The 20,934-nt window shown below is 50.2% G+C and overlaps 1 long non-coding RNA gene across 1 annotated transcript in view; it reads right to left on the bottom strand.

Annotated features, from left to right (window-relative positions):
- Nucleotides 1-20,934, bottom strand: part of LOC134947513 (uncharacterized) — a 144,414-nt gene that overhangs the window by 34,655 nt on the left and 88,825 nt on the right. The window contains exon 2 of the long non-coding RNA XR_010182591.1: nucleotides 13,901-14,032. This is a non-coding gene — a long non-coding RNA (uncharacterized LOC134947513). The remainder of the gene's footprint in view (nucleotides 1-13,900; nucleotides 14,033-20,934) is intronic.

Consider the following 20,934-nt stretch of genomic DNA (forward strand, 5'->3'; position numbering starts at 1 on the left):
CGCGGACTATTCTCCCGCTTTTTCCTATATTCTGGCAGGGGTATTTTCCACATATATAGCCTCTGGGGCTATATATTGTGGTATTTTTGCCAGCCAAGGTGTTATTATTGCTTCTCAGGGCGCCCCCCCCCCCAGCGCCCTGCACCCTCAGTGACCGGAGTGTGAAGTGTGTGTGAGGAGCAATGGCGCACAGCTGCAGTGCTGTGCGCTACCTTGGTGAAGACTGATGTCTTCTGCCGCCGATTTTCCGGACCTCTTCTTGCTTCTGGTTCTGTAAGGGGGACGGCGGCGCGGCTCCGGGACCGAACACCAAGGACTGGGCCTGCGGTCGATCCCTCTCTAGCTAATGGTGTCCAGTAGCCTAAGAAGCCCAAGCTGGCTGCAAGCAGGCAGGTTCGCTTCTTCTCCCCTTAGTCCCTCGCTGCAGTGAGCCTGTTACCAGCAGGTCTCACTGAAAATAAAAAACCTAATATCTATCTTTCTTTCTAAAGGCTCAGGAGAGCCCCTAGTGTGCATCCAACCTCGGCCGGGCACAAAATCTAACTGAGGCTTGGAGGAGGGTCATAGTGGGAGGAGCCAGTGCACACCAGGTAGTCATAAATCTTTCTAGAGTGCCCAGCCTCCTTCGGAGCCCGCTATTCCCCATGGTCCTTACGGAGTTCCCAGCATCCACTAGGACGTCAGAGAAAAGAGTGTTTTCCCCTTATAGCTGCATAAAAACGTTATACTGCGCCTAATTTGTGCCCCCCCTCTCTTTTTTACCCTTTTCTGTAGTGCAGGACTGCAGGGGAGAGCCAGGGAGCTTCCTTCCAGCGGAGCTGTGAGGGAAAAATGGCGCCAGTGTGCTGAGGGAGAAGGCCCCGCCCCTTTTTCGGCGGGCTTTCTCCCGCTATTTTAATGTATCTGGCAGGGGTTAATATACACCTATATAGCCCCTGGGGCTATATATGGTGTTAGTTTGCCAGCCAATGTGTAAATATTGCTGCTCAGGGCGCCCCTCCCCCCAGCGCCCTGCACCCATCAGTGACCGCAGTGTGTGGTGTGCATGAGGAGCAATGGCGCACAGCTGCAGTGCTGTGCGCTACCTTGGAGAAGACAGAAGTCTTCAGCCGCCGATTTTCTGGACCACCTTCTTGCTCTGTAAGGGGGACGGCGGCGCGGCTCCGGGAACGGACGACGAGGTCGGGTCCTGTGTTCGATCCCTCTGGAGCTAATGGTGTCCAGTAGCCTAAGAAGCCCAAGCTACCACCACTTAGGTAGGTTCGCTTCTTCTCCCCTTAGTCCCTCGATGCAGTGAGCCTGTTGCCAGCAGGTCTCACTGAAAATAAAAAACCTAACAAACACTTTCTTTCTAGGAGCTCAGGAGAGCCCCTAATGTGCATCCAGCTCAGCCGGGCACAGAAATCTAACTGAGGCTTGGAGGAGGGTCATAGGGGGAGGAGCCAGTGCACACCAGGTAGTCCTAAATCTTTCTTAGAGTGCCCAGTCTCCTGCGGAGCCCGTCTATTCCCCATGGTCCTTACGGAGTCCCCAGCATCCACTAGGACGTTAGAGAAATAAGAATTTACTCACCGGTAATTCTATTTCTCGTAGTCCGTAGTGGATGCTGGGGACTCCGTAAGGACCATGGGGAATAGACGGCTCCGCAGGAGACTGGGCACATCTAAAGAAAGATTTAGGACTATCTGGTGTGCACTGGCTCCTCCCCCTATGACCCTCCTCCAAGCCTCAGTTAGGACACTGTGCCCGGAAGAGCTGACACAATAAGGAAGGATTTTGAATCCCGGGTAAGACTCATACCAGCCACACCAATCACACCATATAACTCGTGATAGGAACCCCGGTTAACAGTATGATAACAATGGAGCCTCTGAACAGATGCCTCGCAATAACAACCCGATTTTGTAACAATAACTATGTACAAGTATTGCAGACAATCCGCACTTGGGATGGGCGCCCAGCATCCACTACGGACTACGAGAAATAGAATTACCGGTGAGTAAATTCTTATTTTCTCTAACGTCCTAGTGGATGCTGGGGACTCCGTAAGGACCATGGGGATTATACCAAAGCTCCCAAACAGGCGGGAGAGTGCAGATGACTCTGCAGCACCGAATGAGAGAACACCAGGTCCTCCTCAGCCAGGGTATCAAATTTATAGAATTTAGCAAACGTGTTTGCCCCTGACCAAGTAGCAGCTCGGCAAAGTTGTAAAGCCGAGACCCCTCGGGCAGCCGCCCGAAGATGAGCCCACCTTCCTTGTGGAATGGGCTTTTACAGATTTAGGCTGCGGTAATCCCACCGCAGAATGCGCCATCTGAATAGTGCTACAAATCCAGCGCGCAATAGTCTGCTTCGAAGCAGGAGCACCCAGCTTGTTGGGTGCATACAGGATAAACAGCAAATCAGTTTTCCCGACTCCAGCCGTCCTAGAAAAGTAAGTTTTTAGGGCCCTAACTACGTCCAGTAACTTGGAATCCTCCAAGTCCCTAGTAGCCGCAGGCACCACAATAGGTTGGTTCAGGTGAAACGCTGATACCACCTTCGGGAGAAACTGAGGACGAGTCCTCAACTCTGCCCTATCTGTATGGAAAATTAGGCAAGGGCTTTTACATGACAAAGCCGCCAATTCAGATACACGCCTTGCCGAAGCCAAGGCCAATAACATGACCACCTTCCACGTGAGATATTTCAAATCCACAGTCTTAAGTGGCTTAAACCAATGTGATTTCAGGAACTCCAAAACCACATTGAGATCCCAAGGTGCCACTGGCGGCACAAAAGGAGGCTGAATATGCAGAACTCCTTTGACAAAAGTTTGAACTTCAGGCAATGAAGCCAGTTCTTTTTGGAAGAAAATAGACAGGGCCGAAATCTGGACCTTAATGGACCCCAATTTGAGGCCCAACGTCACTCCTGCTTGTAGGAAATGCAGGAATCGACCCAGTTGAAATTCCTCCGTTGGGGCCTTCCTGGCCTCACACCAGACAACATATTTTCGCCAAATGCGGTGATAATGTTTTGCAGCGACATCCTTCCTGGCTTTGATCAGGGTAGGGATGACTTCCTCCGGAATGCCTTTCTCTTTCAGGATCCGGTGTTCAACCGCCATGCCGTCAAACGCAGCCGCGGTAAGTCTTGGAACAGGCAGGGTCCCTGCTGCAGCAGGTCCTGTCTGAGTGGCAGAGGCCAAGGGTCCTCTGACAGCATCTCTTGCAGTTCCGGGTACCAAGCTCTTCTTGGCCAATCCGGAACCACGAGGATAGTTCTTACTCCTCGCCTTCGTATTATTCTCAGTACCTTTGGTATGAGAGGTAGAGGAGGAAACACATAAACCGACTGGTACACCCACGGTGTTACTAGAGCGTCCACAGCGATCGCCTGAGGGTCCCTTGACCTGGCGCAATATCTTTTTAGCTTTTTGTTGAGGCGGGACGCCATCATGTCCACCTGTGGTTTTTCCCAACAGTTCACCAGCAGTTGGAAGACTTCTGGATGAAGTCCCCATTCTCCCGGGTGGAGGTCGTGCCTGCTGAGGAAGTATGCTTCCCAGTTGTCCACTCCCGGAATGAACACTGCCGTCAGTGCTAACACGTGATTCTCCGCCCATCGGAGAATCCGTGTGGCTTCCGCCATTGCTCTCCTGCTTCTTGTGCCGCCCTGTCTGTTTACATGGGCGACCGCCGTGATGTTGTCTGACTGGATCAGTACCGGCTGACTTTGAAGCAGGGGCCTTGCTTGGCTTAGGGTATTGTAAATGGCCCTTAGCTCCAGAATATTTATGTGAAGTAAACTCTCCTGAGTTGACCACAGTCCTTGGAAGTTTCTTCCCTGAGTGACTGCACCACAGCCCCGAAGGCTGGCGTCTGCGGTTACCAGGACCCAGTCCTGTATTCTGAATCTGCGGCCCTCTAGTAGATGAGGCCTCTGCAGCCACCACAGTAGCGACACCCTGGTCCTTGCCGACAGGGTTAACCGCTGCTGCATCTGGAGATGGGACCCCGACCATTTGTCCAACAGGTCCCACTGGAAGATCCTTGCATGGAATCTTCCGAATGGAATTGCTTCGTATGAAGCTACCATTTTTCCCAGGACTCGTGTGCATTGATGTACCGACACCTGTCCCGGTTTTAGGAGGTTTCTGACAACTCCTCGGCTTTTTCCACTGGAAGAAATATTTCTTCTGGTCTGTGTCCAGAATCATTCCCAGGAACAGAAGACGTATCGTCAGGACCAGCTGTGACTTTGGGATATTGAGAATCCAGCCGTGCTGTTGTAGCACTTCCCGAGAAAGTGCTACCCCCACTACCAACTGTTCTTTGGACCTCGCCTTTATCAGGAGATCGTCCAAGTATGGGATAATTGAAACTCCTTTCTTGCGAAGGAGTATCATCATCTCGGCCATTACCTTGGTAAAGACCCTTGGTGCCGTGGACAACCCAAACGGCAGCGTCTGGAACTGATAGTGACAGTCCTGTACCACGAATCTGAGGTACTCCTGGTGAGGATAAATGGGGACATGCAGGTATGCATCCTTGATGTCCAGAGATACCATGTAATCCCCTTCTTCCAGGCTCGCAATAACCGCCCTGAGCGATTCCATCTTGAACTTGAAACTTTTGATATGTGTTCAAGGATTTTAAATTTAAGATGGGTCTCACCGAACCGTCCGGTTTCGGTACCACAAACATTGTGGAATAGTAACCCTTTCCTTGCTGAAGGAGGGGTACCTTGACAATCACTTGTTGTGAATATAGTTTTCGAATAGCCACCAATACTGCCTCCCTGGCGGAGGGAGTTGCCGGTAAGGCAGATTTCAGGAAACGGCGGGGGGGAGACGTCTCAAATTCCAGCCTGTACCCCTGAGATACTACTTGAAGGACCCAGGGATCCACCTGTGAGAGCCCACTGTGCGCTGAAATTTCTGAGACGGGCCCCCACCGTACCCGGGTCCGCCTGAGCAGCCCCAGCGTCTTGCTGTGGACTTACCGGACGCAGGGGAGGACTTCTGCTCTTGGGAACTAGCAGTGTGTTGCAGCTTTTTTCCTCTACCTTTGCCTCTCGGCAGAAAGGATGAGCCTCTAGCCCTCATGCTTTTCTGGGGCCGAAAGGACTGTACCTGGTAATACGGTGCTTTCTTTTGTGGTGGGGCAGCCTGTGGCAAAAATGTCGATTTCCTAGCAGTAGCTGTGGAAACGAGGTCTGAAAGACCATCCCCAAACAGTTCCACCCCCTTATAGGGCAAAACTTTCATGTGCCGTTTCGAGTCGGCATCGCCTGACCATTGCCGAGTCCATAACCCTCGTCTGGCGGCAATGGACATAGCGCTTATTTTTGATGCCAGCCGGCAAATATCCCTCTGTGCATCACGCATGTATAAGACTGCGTCTTTTATATGCTCTATTGTCAGCAAAATATTGTCCCTATCCATAGTGTCAATATTATCCGATAGGGAATCTGACCACGCAGCGGCAGCACTGCACATCCATGCCGAAGCAATGGCTGGTCGCAATATAATGCCCGAGTGTGTGTATATAGCCTTTAGGGTAACCTCCTGCTTTCTATCAGCAGGTTCCTTCAGAGTGGCCGTATCCGGAGACGGTAGTGCCACCCTTTTTGATAAGCGTGTGAGCGCTTTATCTACCCTAGGGGGTATTTCCCAACGTGACCTATCCTCTGGCGGGAAAGGGTACGCTGCCAATAACCGTTTAGAAATAATCAATTTCTTATCGGGGGAAGTCCACGCTTCCTCACACACCTCATTTAATTCCTCAGATGCAGGAAAAAATAAGAATTTACTTACCGATAATTCTATTTCTCATAGTCCGTAGTGGATGCTGGGAACTCCGTAAGGACCATGGGGAATAGCGGCTCCGCAGGAGACTGGGCACAAAAGTAAAAGCTTTTAGGTCACTTGGTGTGCACTGGCTCCTCCCCCTATGACCCTCCTCCAAGCCTCAGTTAGGATACTGTGCCCGGACGAGCGTACATAATAAGGAAGGATCTTGAATCCCGGGTAAGACTCATACCAGCCACACCAATCACACCGTACAACTTGTGATCTGAACCCAGTTAACAGTATGATAAACGTAGGAGCCTCTGAAAAGATGGCTCACAACAAAAAACAACCCGATTTTTGTAACAATAACTATATACAAGTATTGCAGACAATCCGCACTTGGGATGGGCGCCCAGCATCCACTACGGACTATGAGAAATAGAATTATCGGTAAGTAAATTCTTATTTTCTCTGACGTCCTAGTGGATGCTGGGAACTCCGTAAGGACCATGGGGATTATACCAAAGCTCCCAAACGGGCGGGAGAGTGCGGATGACTCTGCAGCACCGAATGAGAGAACTCCAGGTCCTCCTCAGCCAGGGTATCGAATTTGTAAAATTTAGCAAACGTGTTTGCCCCTGACCAAGTAGCTGCTCGGCAAAGTTGTAAAGCCGAGACCCCTCGGGCAGCCGCCCAAGATGAGCCCACTTTCCTTGTGGAATGGGCTTTTACAGATTTTGGCTGTGGCAGGCCTGCCACAGAATGTGCAAGCCGAATTGTACTACAAATCCAACGAGCAATCGTCTGCTTAGAAGCAGGAGCACCCAGCTTGTTGGGTGCATACAGGATAAACAGCGAGTCAGATTTTCTGACTCCAGCCGTCCTGGAAACATATTTTCAGGGCCCTGACTACGTCCAGCAACTTGGAGTCCTCCAAGTCCCTAGTAGCCGCAGGTACCACAATAGGCTGGTTCATGTGAAACGCTGAAACCACCTTAGGGAGAAATTGAGGGCGAGTCCTCAGTTCTGCCCTGTCTGAATGAAAAATTAGGTAAGGGCTTTTATATGATAAAGCCGCCAATTCAGAGACACGCCTGGCTGAAGCCAGGGCTAACAGCATGACCACTTTCCATGTGAGATATTTCAATTCCACAGTGGTGAGTGGTTCAAACCAATGTGATTTTAGGAGACTCAACACTACATTGAGATCCCAAGGTGCCACTGGAGGCACAAAAGGAGGCTGTATATGCAGTACCCCTTTGACAAACGTCTGAACTTCAGGCACTGAAGCCAGTTCTTTTTGGAAGAAGATTGACAGGGCCGAAATTTGAACCTTAATGGACCCTAATTTTAGGCCCATAGATAGTCCTGTTTGCAGGAAATGCAGGAAACGACCCAGTTGAAATTCCTCTGTAGGGGCCTTCTTGGCCTCACACCACGCAACATATTTTCGCCAAATGCGGTGATAATGTTTTGCGGTTACATCCTTTCTGGCCTTGACCAGGGTAGGGATGACTTCATCTGGAATGCCTTTTTCCTTCAGGATCCGGCGTTCAACCTCCATGCCGTCAAACGCAGCCGCGGTAAGTCTTGGAACAGACAAGGTCCCTGCTGGAGCAGGTCCTTTCTGAGAGGTAGAGGCCACTGGTCCTCCGTGAGCATCTCTTGAAGTTCCGGGTACCAAGTCCTTCTTGGCCAATCCGGAGCCACGAGTATAGTTCTTACTCCTCTCCTTCTTATGATTCTCAGTACTTTGGGTATGAGAGGCAGAGGAGGGAACACATACACTGACTGGTACACCCACGGTGTTACCAGAGCGTCCACCGCTATTGCCTGAGGGTCCCTTGACCTGGCGCAATATCTGTCTAGTTTCTTGTTGAGACGAGACGCCATCATGTCCACCTTTGGTTTTTCCCAACGGTTTACAATCACGTGGAAGACTTCTGGGTGAAGTCCCCACTCCCCCGGGTGGAGGTCGTGTCTGCTGAGGAAGTCTGCTTCCCAGTTGTCCACTCCCGGAATGAACACCGCTGACAGTGCTGTCACATGATTTTCCGCCCAGCGAAGAATTCTTGCAGCTTCTGCCATTGCCCTCCTGCTTCTTGTGCCGCCCTGTCTGTTTACGTGGGCGACTGCCATGATGTTGTCCGATTGGATCAAAACCGACTGACCCTGAAGCAGAGGCCTTGCTTGACTTAGGGCATTGTAAATTGCCCTTAGTTCCAGGATATTTATGTGAAGAGACGTTTCCATGCTTGACCACAAGCCCTGGAAGTTTCTTCCCTGTGTGCCTGCTCCCCAGCCTCTCAGGCTGGCATCCGTGGTCACCAGAATCCAGTCCTGAATGCCGAATCTGCGGCCCTCTAGAAGATGAGCACTCTGCAACCACCACAGGAGAGACACCCTTGTCCTTGGAGATAGGGTTATCCGCTGATGCATCTGAAGATGCGATCCGGACCATTTGTCCAGCAGATCCCACTGAAACGTTCTTGCATGGAATCTTCCGAATGGAATCGCTTCGTAAGAAGCCACCATCTTTCCCAGGACCCTTGTGCATTGATGCACTGACACTTGTCCTGGTTTCAGGAGGTTCCTGACTAGCTCGGATAACTCCCTGGCCTTCTCCTCCGGGAGAAACACCTTTTTCTGGACTGTGTCCAGAATCATCCCTAGGAACAGTAGACGTGTTGTTGGAATCAGCTGCGATTTTGGAATATTTAGAATCCACCCGTGCTGACGTAGCACCACCTGAGATAGTGCTACTCCGACCTCTAACTGTTCCCTGGACCTTGCCCTTATCAGGAGATCGTCCAAGTAAGGGATAATTAAGACGCCTTTTCTTCGAAGAAGAATCATCATTTCGGCCATTACCTTGGTAAAGACCCGTGGTGCCGTGGACAACCCAAACGGCAGCGTCTGAAACGGATAATGACAGTTCTGTACCACAAACCTGAGGTACCCTTGGTGAGAAGGGTAGATTGGGACATGGAGATAAGCATCTTTGATGTCCAGAGACACCATATAGTCCCCTTCTTCCAGGTTCGCTATCACTGCTCTGAGTGATTCCATCTTGAATTTGAACCTTTTTATGTAAGTGTTCAATGATTTCAGATTTAAAATCGGTCTCACCGAGCCGTCCGGCTTCGGTACCACAAACAGCGTGGAATAATACCCCTTTCCCTGTTGTAGGAGGGGTACCTTGATTATCACCTGCTGGGAATACAGCTTGTGAATAGCTTCCAATACTGCCTCCCTGTCGGAGGGAGACGTTGGTAGAGCAGACTTCAGGAACCGGCGAGGGGGAGACGTCTCGAATTCCAGTTTGTACCCCTGTGATACTACCTGCAGGATCCAGGGGTCCACTTGCGAGTGAGCCCACTGCGCGTTGAAATTTTTGAGACGGGCCCCCACCGTGCCTGAGTCCGCTTGTAAAGCCCCAGCGTCATGCTGAAGACTTGGCAGAAGCGGGGGAGGGCTTCTGATCCTGGGAAGAGGCTGCTTGCTGCAGTCTTTTTCCCCTTCCTCTGCCCCGGGGCAGAAATGAGTGGCCTTTTGCCCGCTTGCCCTTATGGGGACGAAAGGACTGAGTTTGAAAAGACGGTGTCTTTTTCTGCTGAGAGGTGACCTGGGGTAAAAAGGTGGATTTCCCAGCCGTCGCCGTGGCCACCAGGTCTGATAGACCGACCCCAAATAACTCCTCCCCTTTATACGGCAAAACTTCCATATGCCGTTTTGAATCCGCATCACCTGACCACTGTCGTGTCCATAAACTTCTTCTGGCAGAAATGGACAACGCACTTACTCTTGATGCCAGGGTGCAAATATCCCTCTGTGCATCTCGCATATATAGTAATGCATCCTTTAAATGCTCTATAGTCAATAATATACTGTCCCTATCCAGGGTATCAATATTTTCAGTCAGGGAATCCGACCAAGCCACTCCAGCACTGCACATCCAGGCTGAGGCGATTGCTGGTCGTAGTATAACACCAGTATGTGTGTATATACCTTTTAGGATATTTTCCAGCTTTCTATCAGCTGGTTCCTTGAGGGCGGCCGTATCAGGAGACGGTAACGCCACTTGTTTTGATAAGCGTGTGAGCGCCTTATCTACCCTAGGGGGTGTTTCCCAACGCGCCCTAACCTCTGGCGGGAAAGGGTATAATGCCAATAATTTATTAGAAATCAGCAGTTTTTTATCGGGGGAAACCCACGCTTTGTCACACACCTCATTTAATTCATCTGATTCAGGAAAAACTATGGGTAGTTTTTTCACACCCCACATAATACCCTTTTTTGTGGTACTTGTAGTATCAGAAATGTTCAAAGCCTCCTTCATTGCCGTGATCATAACGTGTGGCCCTACTGGACATTACGTTTGTCTCGTCACCGTCGACACTGGAGTCAGTATCCGTGTCTGGGTCTGTGTCGACCATCTGAGGTAACGGGCGCTTTAGAGCCCCTGACGGTGTTTGAGACGCCTGGACAGGCACTAACTGATTTGCCAGCTGTCTCATGTCGTCAACAGTTTTTTGCAAAGTGCTGACACTGTCACGTAATTCCTTCCATACGACCATCCAGTCAGGTGTCGACTCCCTAGGGGGTGACATCACTATTACAGGCAATTGCTCCGCCTCCACATCATTTTCCTCCTCATACATGTCGACACAATCGTACCGACACACAGCACACACACAGGGAATGCTCTGATAGAGGACAGGACCCCACGAGCCCTTTGGGGAGACAGAGGGAGAGTTTGCCAGCACACACCAGAGCGCTATATATATGCAGGGATAACCTTATATAAGTGTTTCTCCCTTCTATAGCTGCTGTATATGTATTTTCTGCCAATTAGTGCCCCCCCTCTCTTGTTTTACCCTGATTCTGTAGCAGGACTGCAGGGGAGAGTCAGGGAGCCTTCCTTCCAGCGGAACTGTGAGGGAAAATGGCGCTTGTGTGCTGAGGAGATAGGCTCCGCCCCCTTCACGGCGGCCTTTTCTCCCGCTTTTTTAGGAAAACTGGCAGGGGTGAAATGCATCCATATAGCTCAGGAGCTATATGCGATGTATTTCTTTAGCCATATAAGGTTTAAACATGTTTTATTGCGTCTCAGGGCGCTCCCCCCCAGCGCCCTGCACCCTCAGTGACCGGAGTGTGAAGTGTGCTGAGAGCAATGGCGCACAGCTGCAGTGCTGTGCGCTACCTTATTGAAGACAGGAACGTCTTCTGCCGCCGATTTTTCCGGACCTCTTCGCTCTTCTGGCTCTGTAAGGGGGCCGGCGGCGCGGCTCCGGGACCCATCCAGGCTGAACCTGTGATCGTCCCTCTGGAGCTAATGTCCAGTAGCCAAGAAGCCCAATCCACTCTGCAGTCAGGTGAGTTCGCTTCTTCTCCCTTTAGTCCCACGATGCAGTGAGCCTGTTGCCAGCAGGTCTCACTGAAAATAAAAAAACCTATTTAAAACTTTTACTCTAAGCAGCTCTGGAGAGCTACCTAGCATGCACCCTTCTCGGCCGGGCACAAAAATCTAACTGAGGCTTGGAGGAGGGTCATAGGGGGAGGAGCCAGTGCACACCAGGTGACCTAAAAGCTTTTACTTTTGTGCCCAGTCTCCTGCGGAGCCGCTATTCCCCATGGTCCTTACGGAGTTCCCAGCATCCACTAGGACGTCAGAGAAACTACTGGTAGTTCTCTCACCAAACATAGTACCCTTTTTTGTGGTACCTGGGGTATTATCAGAAATGTGTAATACATTTTTCATTGTCTCAATCATGTAACGGGTGGACCTATTGGAGGGTACACTAGTCTCATCGTCGTCGACACTGGAGTCGGTATCCGTGTCGACATCTGTGTCTGTCACCTGAGGTAGCGGGCGTTTTAAGGCCCCTGATGACAACTGAGACAGGCACAAGCTGAGTAGCCGGCTGTCCTATGTCGTCAAACCTTTTATGTAAGGAGTTGACACGGTCACGTAATTCCTTCCATAAGTCCATCCACACCGGTGTCGACCCCGCAGGGGATGACATCACATTCACAGGCATTTGCTCCGCCTCCACATCATTATCCTCCTCATACATGTCGACACAGCAGTACCGACACACAGCACACACACAGGGCATGCTCTGACAGAGGACAGGACCCCACAAAGCCCTTTGGGGAGACAGAGGGAGAGTATGCCAGCACACACCAGAGCGCTATATATCACAGGGATATCACCTATAGAGAGTGTTTTCCCTTACAGCTGCATTATTATAATATACTGCGCCTAATTTTTGTGCCCCCCCCCCCCTCTTTTTAACCCTTTCTGTAGTGCAGGACTGCAGGGGAGAGCCAGGGAGCGATCCTTCCAGCGGAGCTGTGAGGGAAAATGGCGCCAGTGTGCTGAGGGAGATGGCTCCGCCCCTTTTTCGTCTGGCTTTCTCCCGCTGTTTTTGTAATTCTGGCAGGGGTATTTTTACACCTATATAGCCCCTGGGGTTATATATGGTGTTAGTTTTGCCAGCCAAGGTGTAAATATTGCTGCTCATGGCGCCCCCCACAGCTCCCTGCACCCATCAGTGACCGCAGTGTGTGGTGTGCATGAGGAGCAATGGCGCACAGCTGCAGTGCCGTGCGCTACCTTGGAGAAGACAGAAGTCTTCAGCCGCCGATTTTCCGGACCTTCTTGCTTCTGGCTCTGTAAAGGGGACGGCGGTGCGACTCCGGACGACGACGTTGGGTCCTGTGTGCGATCCCTCTGGAGCTAATGGTGTCCAGTAGCCTAAGAAGCCCAAGCTACCACCAGTTAGGTAGGTTCGCTTCTTCTCCTCTTAGTCCCTCGTTGCAGTGAGCCTGTTGCCAGCAAGTCTCACTGTAAAATAAAAAACCTAAACTATACTTTCTTTCTAGGAGCTCAGGAGAGCCCCTAGTGTGCATCCAGCTCGGACGGGCACAGAAATCTAACTGGGGCTTGGAGGAGGGTCATCGGGGGAGGAGCCAGTGCACACCAGATAGTCCTAAATCTTTCTTTAGATGTGCCCAGTCTCCTCCGGAGCCGTCTATTCCCCATGGTCCTTACGGAGTTCCCAGCATCCACTAGGATGTCAGAGAAATCTTACTTTATAGGTTTTATTTTTCACCTACTCCAGCAATTAGGCTCCTAGGCTTAAACCCCTCCCCCTCCCCTCACCACGGCCCCTGTGTAATAACATCTGTGCATTAGTCAGGTTTGTAGGCCTACGGTAGAACTGAAATCGCTTCTATTGGCAAATGGCACAGTTATTTACTGTACATTCACAGGCAGGGCATCTATCCTCGTGTCTCTCCATTCTGATAGTTATTTGGGTAAAAAGTAAATCTGAGGGATTGTGCAAACATAAGAGCGTCATAATTTATTCTAAGTGTTGATTTAAAAAAATAAGACTACTATATGTTAAATGTGTTACTTAAAAATGGCATTTCATTATGATAAATAACACAATGTAAGATATGGGAATCAAAAAGCCAATAGTCAAACTATAGAACAGGGTTTCCCAAATCCAGTCCTCACCCACCCCTAGCAATTTGTGTGTAATTCAATAAGGTTGGACTGGAATTTGGTATTTTCTGAATTATTTAAAACCTTTGCTTTATGTGAATTTATCTTTTAGAGGTTGGACTAATTGATCTAGTTGCATTAAGGGGGCAGATTCAAATAAGTGTGAGCAGCTTGTGTTGTAAATTCATCCTGCCATTACGGTAAGCTGATTCTGCGCAGCCTCCTGTGAGTTAGCGCACGGAGACGCCAAAACAGGTGCTGGAGACTCTACCACGCTTAGCTGATTCTGCACCAAAGTCTATAGGGAGAGGCTTGCTCCAGATAACAATGAGATGCGTTTCCTATCTTTCTGCCTTTTCATGGGTTTCTTGCTCCTCTTAAAAGTAGACTGCACCTATACTGTGGAGGCAGCCATTTTACCGGCCTACCCCTGTATTGAAAACTCAGTGCCTCAGCCTGCGAAATGCCTGCTGTATTTAGGTGACTGCTCTAATTTAAATGAGGACCCCAGTCTCACAAATCCTTTAATCTATCCATATATACTGTGCTAGGTAGAATTAAACACAGAAAAAGCTAGTCCGTTACAGTGCCTGCCGGTGACTTACCGCATAAGAATAAAGCACGGCTATGATTCCGGTGAAAAAGCAGCAGAAAAACGTGACCAGCACGGACGCCACCATGTGATCATTAATCCTCACTTTTGGCTGCACAGGCGACTTTCTCAGCGAGCCGTCATCCTGCAGGGAGGCAATGTCTCAGTCAGTGAGCACAAGCAGGTGGTGGTGAAAATAAAAGGGCTCTAATACATAGAAGCAGAGAATGTGATGGCAGGTAAGAACACCTGACCCATCTCGTCTGCCCTGAACACAGGTACGTGCAAACACTTAGGTTACATTTTTTGTGCGGGAGCCAGTTACCCTACCAGTATATTTTTGGACAGTGGGAGGAAACTCAATCAAGCACGGGGAAAATATACAAACTCCACACAGTATGGGCCGGCATCCGGACTCCAGGTTGACAACAAAAATGTCGACACACATTAGGTCGCCGCCAATTGGTCGACACACCTAAGGTCGAAATGGGCGAAAGCTCGACAGGAACAAGGTCATGAGTATTTTACGATTTTTTTCTTTTTTGGAACCTTTTCATACTTAACGATCCACGTGGACTACGATTGGAACGGTAATCTGTGCCGAGCAAAGCGGAAGCGGAGCGAAGGCACCATGCCCGAAGCATGGCGAGTGAAGGCGGTGCATTAATTGGGGTTCCCAGTCACTGTACGAAGAAAATGACAAAAAACAAAAAAACAAAACTCATGTCGACCTTTTCCCATGTCGACCTAAGGTGTGTCGACCAATTTGCGTCGACCTAAGGTGTGTCAACCTTTTTGTTGTCGACCTGGAGTCCCAGACCCATATGGGCCATGGTCAAAAGTCACAATCATTGCAATGCATTAATGCCTTACACCCCAGTATTCTCCCTAGCTCCTAGGTGAAGCTGTGATTGGCTGAATATTGGTTCAATTCACAAAAGAGTCTTCATTATACAATGTGTACAGCAAGTGTCAAGTAACATTCTGCATTCTCCCTGCGCACAATTTCCCCACAGCGGTGAATGGACCAATAAGAAAGGTTGTAGTAGGTATAATAAAATAAGAATTTACTCACCGGTAATTCTATTTCTCGTAGTCCGTAGTGGATGCTGGGAACTCCGTAAGGACCATGGGGAATAGCGGGCTCCGAAGGAGACTGGGCACATCTAAGAAAGAATTAGGACTACCTGGTGTGCACTGGCTCCTCCCTCTATGCCCCACCTCCAGACCTCAGTTAGGAAACTGTGCCCGGAAGAGCTGACACAATAAGGAAAGGATTTGGAATCCCGGGTAAGACTCATACCAGCCACACCAATCACACCGTACAACTCGTGATACTATACCCAGTTAACAGCATGAATAACAACTGAGCCTCTCAACAGATGGCTCCAAACAATAACCCTTTAGTTAAGCAATAACTATATACAAGTATTGCAGACAATCCACACTTGGGATGGGCGCCCAGCATCCACTACGGACTACGAGAAATAGAATTACCGGTGAGTAAATTCTTATTTTCTCCGACGTCCTGGTGGATGCTGGGAACTCCGTAAGGACCATGGGGATTATACCAAAGCTCCCAAACGGGCGGGAGAGTGCGGATGACTCTGCAGCACCGAATGAGCAAACTCAAGGTCCTCCTCAGCCAGGGTATCAAACTTGTAGAATTTTGCAAATGTGTTTGACCCCGACCAAGTAGCAGCTCGGCAAAGTTGTAAAGCAGAGACCCCTCAGGCAGCCGCCCATGAAGAGCCCACCTTCCTCGTGGAATGGGCTTTCACTGATTTAGGATGCGGCAGTCCGGCCGCAGAATGTGCAAGCTGAATCGTGCTACAGATCCAACGAGCAATAGTCTGCTTTGAAGCAGGAGCACCCAGCTTGTTGGGTGCATACAGGATAAACAGCGAGTCAGTTTTCCTGATTCTAGGCGTCCTGGAAACATACATTTTCAGGGCCCTGACTACATCCAGCAACTTGGAATCCTCCAAGTCCCGTGTAGCCGCAGGCACCACAATAGGTTGGTTCAAATGAAACGCTGAAACCACCTTAGGAAGAAATTGGGGACGAGTGCTCAATTCCGCCCTATCCATATGGAAAATGATATAAGGGCTTTTACATGACAAAGCCGCCAATTCTGACACCCGCCTGGCCGAAGCCAGGGCCAACAGCATGACCACTTTCCACGTGAGATTTTAGCTCCACGGTTTTAAGGGGCTCGCTCAAACCAATGCGACTTAAGGAAATTCAACACCACGTTGAGATCCCAAGGTGCCACTGGAGGCACAAAAGGGGGCTGAATATGCAGCACTCCTTTAACAAAAGTCTGAACTTCAGGCAGTGAAGCCAGTTCTCTTTGGAAGAAAATCGACAGAGCCGAAATCTTGACCTTAATGGAACCCAATTTTAGGCCCATAGTCACCCTTGACTGTAGGAAGTGCAGAAATCGACCCAGCTGAAATTCCTCCGTTGGGGCCTTCCTGGCCTCACACCAAGCAACATATTTCCGCCATATGCGGTGATAATGTTTTGCGGTCACATCCTTCCTAGCTTTAATCAGCGTAGGAATGACTTCCTCCGGAATGCCCTTTTCCTTTAAGATCCGGTGTTCAACCGCCATGCCGTCAAACGCAGCCGCGCTAAGTCTTGGAACAGACCGGGCCCCTGCTGCAGCAGGTCCTGTCTGAGCGGCAGAGGCCATGGGTTCTCTGAGATCATTTCTTGAAGTTCTGGGTACCAAGCTCTTCTTGGCCAATCCGGAACAATGAGTAAAGTTCTTACTCTTCTCCTTCTTATTATCCTCAGTACCTTGGGTATGAGAGGAAGAGGAGGGAACACATAAACCGACTGGTACACCCATGGTGTCACTAGAGCGTCGACAGCTATCGCCTGAGGGTCCCTTGACCTGGCGCAATATCTTTTCAGCTTTTTTTTCATGTCCACCTGTGGTCTTTCCCAACGGTTTACAATCATTTTGAAGACTTCTGGATGAAGTCCCCACTCTCCCGGGTGGAGGTTGTGTCTGCTGAGGAAGTCTGCTTCCCAGTTGTCCACTCCCGGAATGAACACTGCTGACAGTGCTAACACGTGATTTTCCGCCCATCGGAGAATCCTTGTGGCTTCTGCCATCGCCATCCTGCTTCTTGTGCCGCCCTGTCGGTTTACATGGGTGACCGCCGTGATGTTGTCTGACTGGATCAGCACCGGCTGGTTTTGAAGCAGGGGTCTTGCCTGACTTAGGGCATTGTAAATGGCCCTTAGTTCCAGAATATTTAGGTGAAGGTTAGTCTCCTGGCTTGACCATAGTCCTTGGAAGTTTCTCCCTGTGTGACTGCCCCGCAGCCTCGAAGGCTGGCATCCGTGGTCACCAGGACCCAGTCCTGTATGCCGAATCTGCGGCCCTCTAGAAGATGAGCCCTCTGCAGCCACCACAGCAGACACACCCCAGTCCTTGGAGACAGGGTGATCAGCCGATCCATCTGAAGATGCGATCCGGACCACTTGTCCAACAGATCCCACTGAAAGATCCTGGCATGGAACCTGCCGAATGGAATTGCTTCGTAAGAAGCTACCATCTTTCCCAGGACTCGCGTGTAGTGATGCACCGACACCTGTTTCGGTTTTAGGAGGTCTCTGACTAGAGATGACAGCTCCTTGGCTTTCTCCTCCAGGAGAAACACTTTTTTCTGGTCTGTGTCCAGAACCATCCCCAGGAACAGTAGACGTGTCGTAGGAACCAGCTGCGACTTTGGAATATTCAGAATCCAGCCGTGCTGTTGTAGCACTTCCCGAGATAGTGCTACTCCGACCAACAACTGCTCCCTGGACCTCGCCTTTATAAGGAGATCGTCCAAGTACGGGATAATTAAAAATCCTTTTTCCGAAGGAGTATCATCATTTCGGCCATTACCTTGGTGAACACCCTCGGTGCTGTGGACAGACCAAACGGCAACGTCTAGAAATTGGTAATGACAGTCCTGTACCACAAATCTGAGGTACTCCTTGTGAGGAGGGTAAATGGGGACATGCAGGTAAGCATTCTTGATGTCCAGTGATACCATGTAATCCCCTTCGTCCAGGCTTGCAATAACCGCCCTGAGCGATTCCATCTTGAACTTGAACCTTCTTATATAAGTGTTCAAGGATTTCAAATTTAAAATGGGTCTCACCGAACCGTCCGGTTTCGGTACCACAAACATTGTGGAATAGTAACCCCGTCCTTGTTGAAGGAGGGGCACCTTGATTATGACCTGCTGAGAATACAGCTTGTGAATCGCCTCCAGCACTGCCTCCCTGTCTGGGGGAGTTGTTGGTAAGGCAGATTTGAAGAAACGGCGAGGGGGAGACGTCTCGAATTGCAGCTTGTAGCCCTGAGATACCACTTGTAGAATCCAGGGATCCACCCGTGAGCGAGCCCACTGGTCGCTGAAGTGTCTGAGACGGGTCCCCACCGCACCTGGCTCCGCCTGTGGAGCCCCAGCGTCATGCGGTGGACTTAGAGGAAGCGGGGGAGGACCTTTTTTCCTGGGAACTGGCTGTATGTTGCAGCTTTTTCCCTCTACCTCTGCCTCTGGGCAGAAAGGACGCGCCTCTAACCCGCTTGCCTTTCTGGGGCCGAAAGGACTGTACCTGATAATACGGTGCTTTCTTTGGCTGTGAGGGAACATGGGGTAAAAATGTCGACTTCCCAGCTGTTGCTGTGGAAACTAGGTCCGAGAGACCGTCCCCAAACAATTCCTCACCCTTGTAAGGCAAAACCTCCATGTGCCTTTTAGAATCTGCATCACCTGTCCACTGCCGAGTCCACAATACTCTCCTGGCAGAGATGGACATTGCATTAATTCTAGATGCCAGTCGGCAAATATCCCTCTGTGCATCTCTCATGTATAAGACTGCGTCTTTAATATGCTCTATGGTTAGCAATATAGTGTCCCTGTCTAGAGTATCAATATTTTCAGACAGGGAATCTGACCACGCAGCTGCAGCACTGCACATCCATGCTGAAGCAATAGCCGGTCTCAGTATAATACCTGAGTGTGTATACACAGACTTCAGGATAGCCTCCTGCTTTCTATCAGCAGGCTCCTTTAAGGCGGCCGTGTACGGAGACAGTAGTGCCACCTTCTTTGATAGACGTGTGAGCGCTTTATCCACCCTAGGGGATGTCTCCCAACGTATCCTGTCCTCTGGCGGGAAAGGGTACGCCATTAGTTACTTTTTAGAAACCACAAGTTTCTTATCGGGGGAAGCCCATGCTGCTTCACACACTTCATTTAACTCATCTGATGGGGGAAAAACCACTGGCAGCTTTTTCTCCCCAAACATAATACCCTTTTTTGTGGTACCTGGGGTAACGTCAGAAATGTGCAACACATTTTTCATTGTCGCAATCATGTAACGTGTGGCTCTATTGGAATGTACACTAATCTCATCGTCGTCGACACTGGAGTCAGTATCCGTGTCGACATCTGTGTCTGCCATCTGAGGTAGCGGGCGTTTTTCAGCCCCTGATGGCTTTTGAGACGCCTGGGCAGGCACGGGCTGAGAAGCCGGCTGTCCCACATCTGCTATGTCGTCAAACCTCTTATGTAAGGAGTTGACACTGTCACGTGATTCCTTATACATATCCATCCACTCAGGTGGGTGTCGACCCCGCAGGGGGTGACATCACATTTATCGGCACCTGCTCCGCCTCCACATAAGCCTCCTCATCAAACATGTCGACACAGCCGTACCGACACACCGCACGCACACACAGGGAATACTCTGAGGACAGGACCCCACAAAGTCTTTTGGGGAGACAGAGATAGAGTATGCCAGCACACACCAGAGCGCTATGAAAAACAGGGAGTTACACTACACCAGTGATTTACCCTATAGCTGCTATATATATATATATATATATATATATATATAGTGTATTTGCGCCTAAATTTAGTGCCCCCCCCCCCCCTCTCTTTTTTACCGTAGAGTGCCTGGAACTGCAGGGGAGAGCCTGGGGAGCGATCCTTCCAGCGGAGCTGTGAGAGGAAATGGCGCCAGTGTGCTGAGGGAGATAGCCCCGCCCCTTTTCAGCGGACTTTTCCCGCATTTATAAAAATAATGTGGCAGGGGTATTTTTCACATATATAGCCTCCCATATATGACTATATTATGTGGTATTTGCCAGCAAGGTACTCTAATTTCAGCCCAGGGCGCCCCCCCCCCAGCGCCCTGCACCCATCAGTGACCGGAGTATGTGGTGTGCACAGGGAGCAATGGCGAACAGCTGCAGTGCTGTGCGCTACCTTAATGAAGACCGGAGTCTTCAGCCGCCGATTTCCACGAAGATCTTCTTGCTTCTGGCTCTGCAAGGGGGACGGCGGCGCAGCTCCGGGACCGAACGACCGAGGCTGGGCCTGTGTTCGATCCCTCTGGAGCTAATGGTGTCCAGTAGCCTAGAAGCCCAAGCTAGCTGCAAGCAGGTAGGTTCGCTTCTCTCCCCTAAGTCCCTCGTAGCAGTGAGTCTGTTGCCAGCAGATCTCACTGAAAATAAAAAACCTAAAATATACTTTCTTTTCTAAGAGCTCAGGAGTGCCCCTAGTGTGCAACCAGCTCGGCCGGGAGGAGGGTCATAGAGGGAGGAGCCAGTGCACACCAGGTAGTCCTAATTCTTTCTTCGATGTGCCCAGTCTCCTTCGGAGCCCGCTATTCCCCATGGTCCTTACGAAGTTCCCAGCATCCACTAGGACGTCAGAGAAACACTATTGTCCTGATACAGAGGTAGGTGCTAATTGCGCCGATTGTTACATCTTTGTACGCAGCAATGTGACCAGATATGCAGATATGCAAGTGTCGCCGGCACAGACATTTGTACGGAGACACCCACCACCGGCTTCTCAGATCCGCCGCCTGCCTGTGTACAAAGGCACATCATCTGGCAATCCTATGGTTGTTCAGAATGCACAGCCCAAGTAAGACGCCAGGACCAGTATCACTGTGAAAGACTCAGTCGCCGACTGTGACACGCCCTGACATGCCTGCATTTCTCTCTTCACACCTCTGCTACCG

This window comes from Pseudophryne corroboree, chromosome 8, assembly GCF_028390025.1.
Source record: "Pseudophryne corroboree isolate aPseCor3 chromosome 8, aPseCor3.hap2, whole genome shotgun sequence".
Lineage (NCBI taxonomy): Eukaryota > Metazoa > Chordata > Amphibia > Anura > Myobatrachidae > Pseudophryne > Pseudophryne corroboree.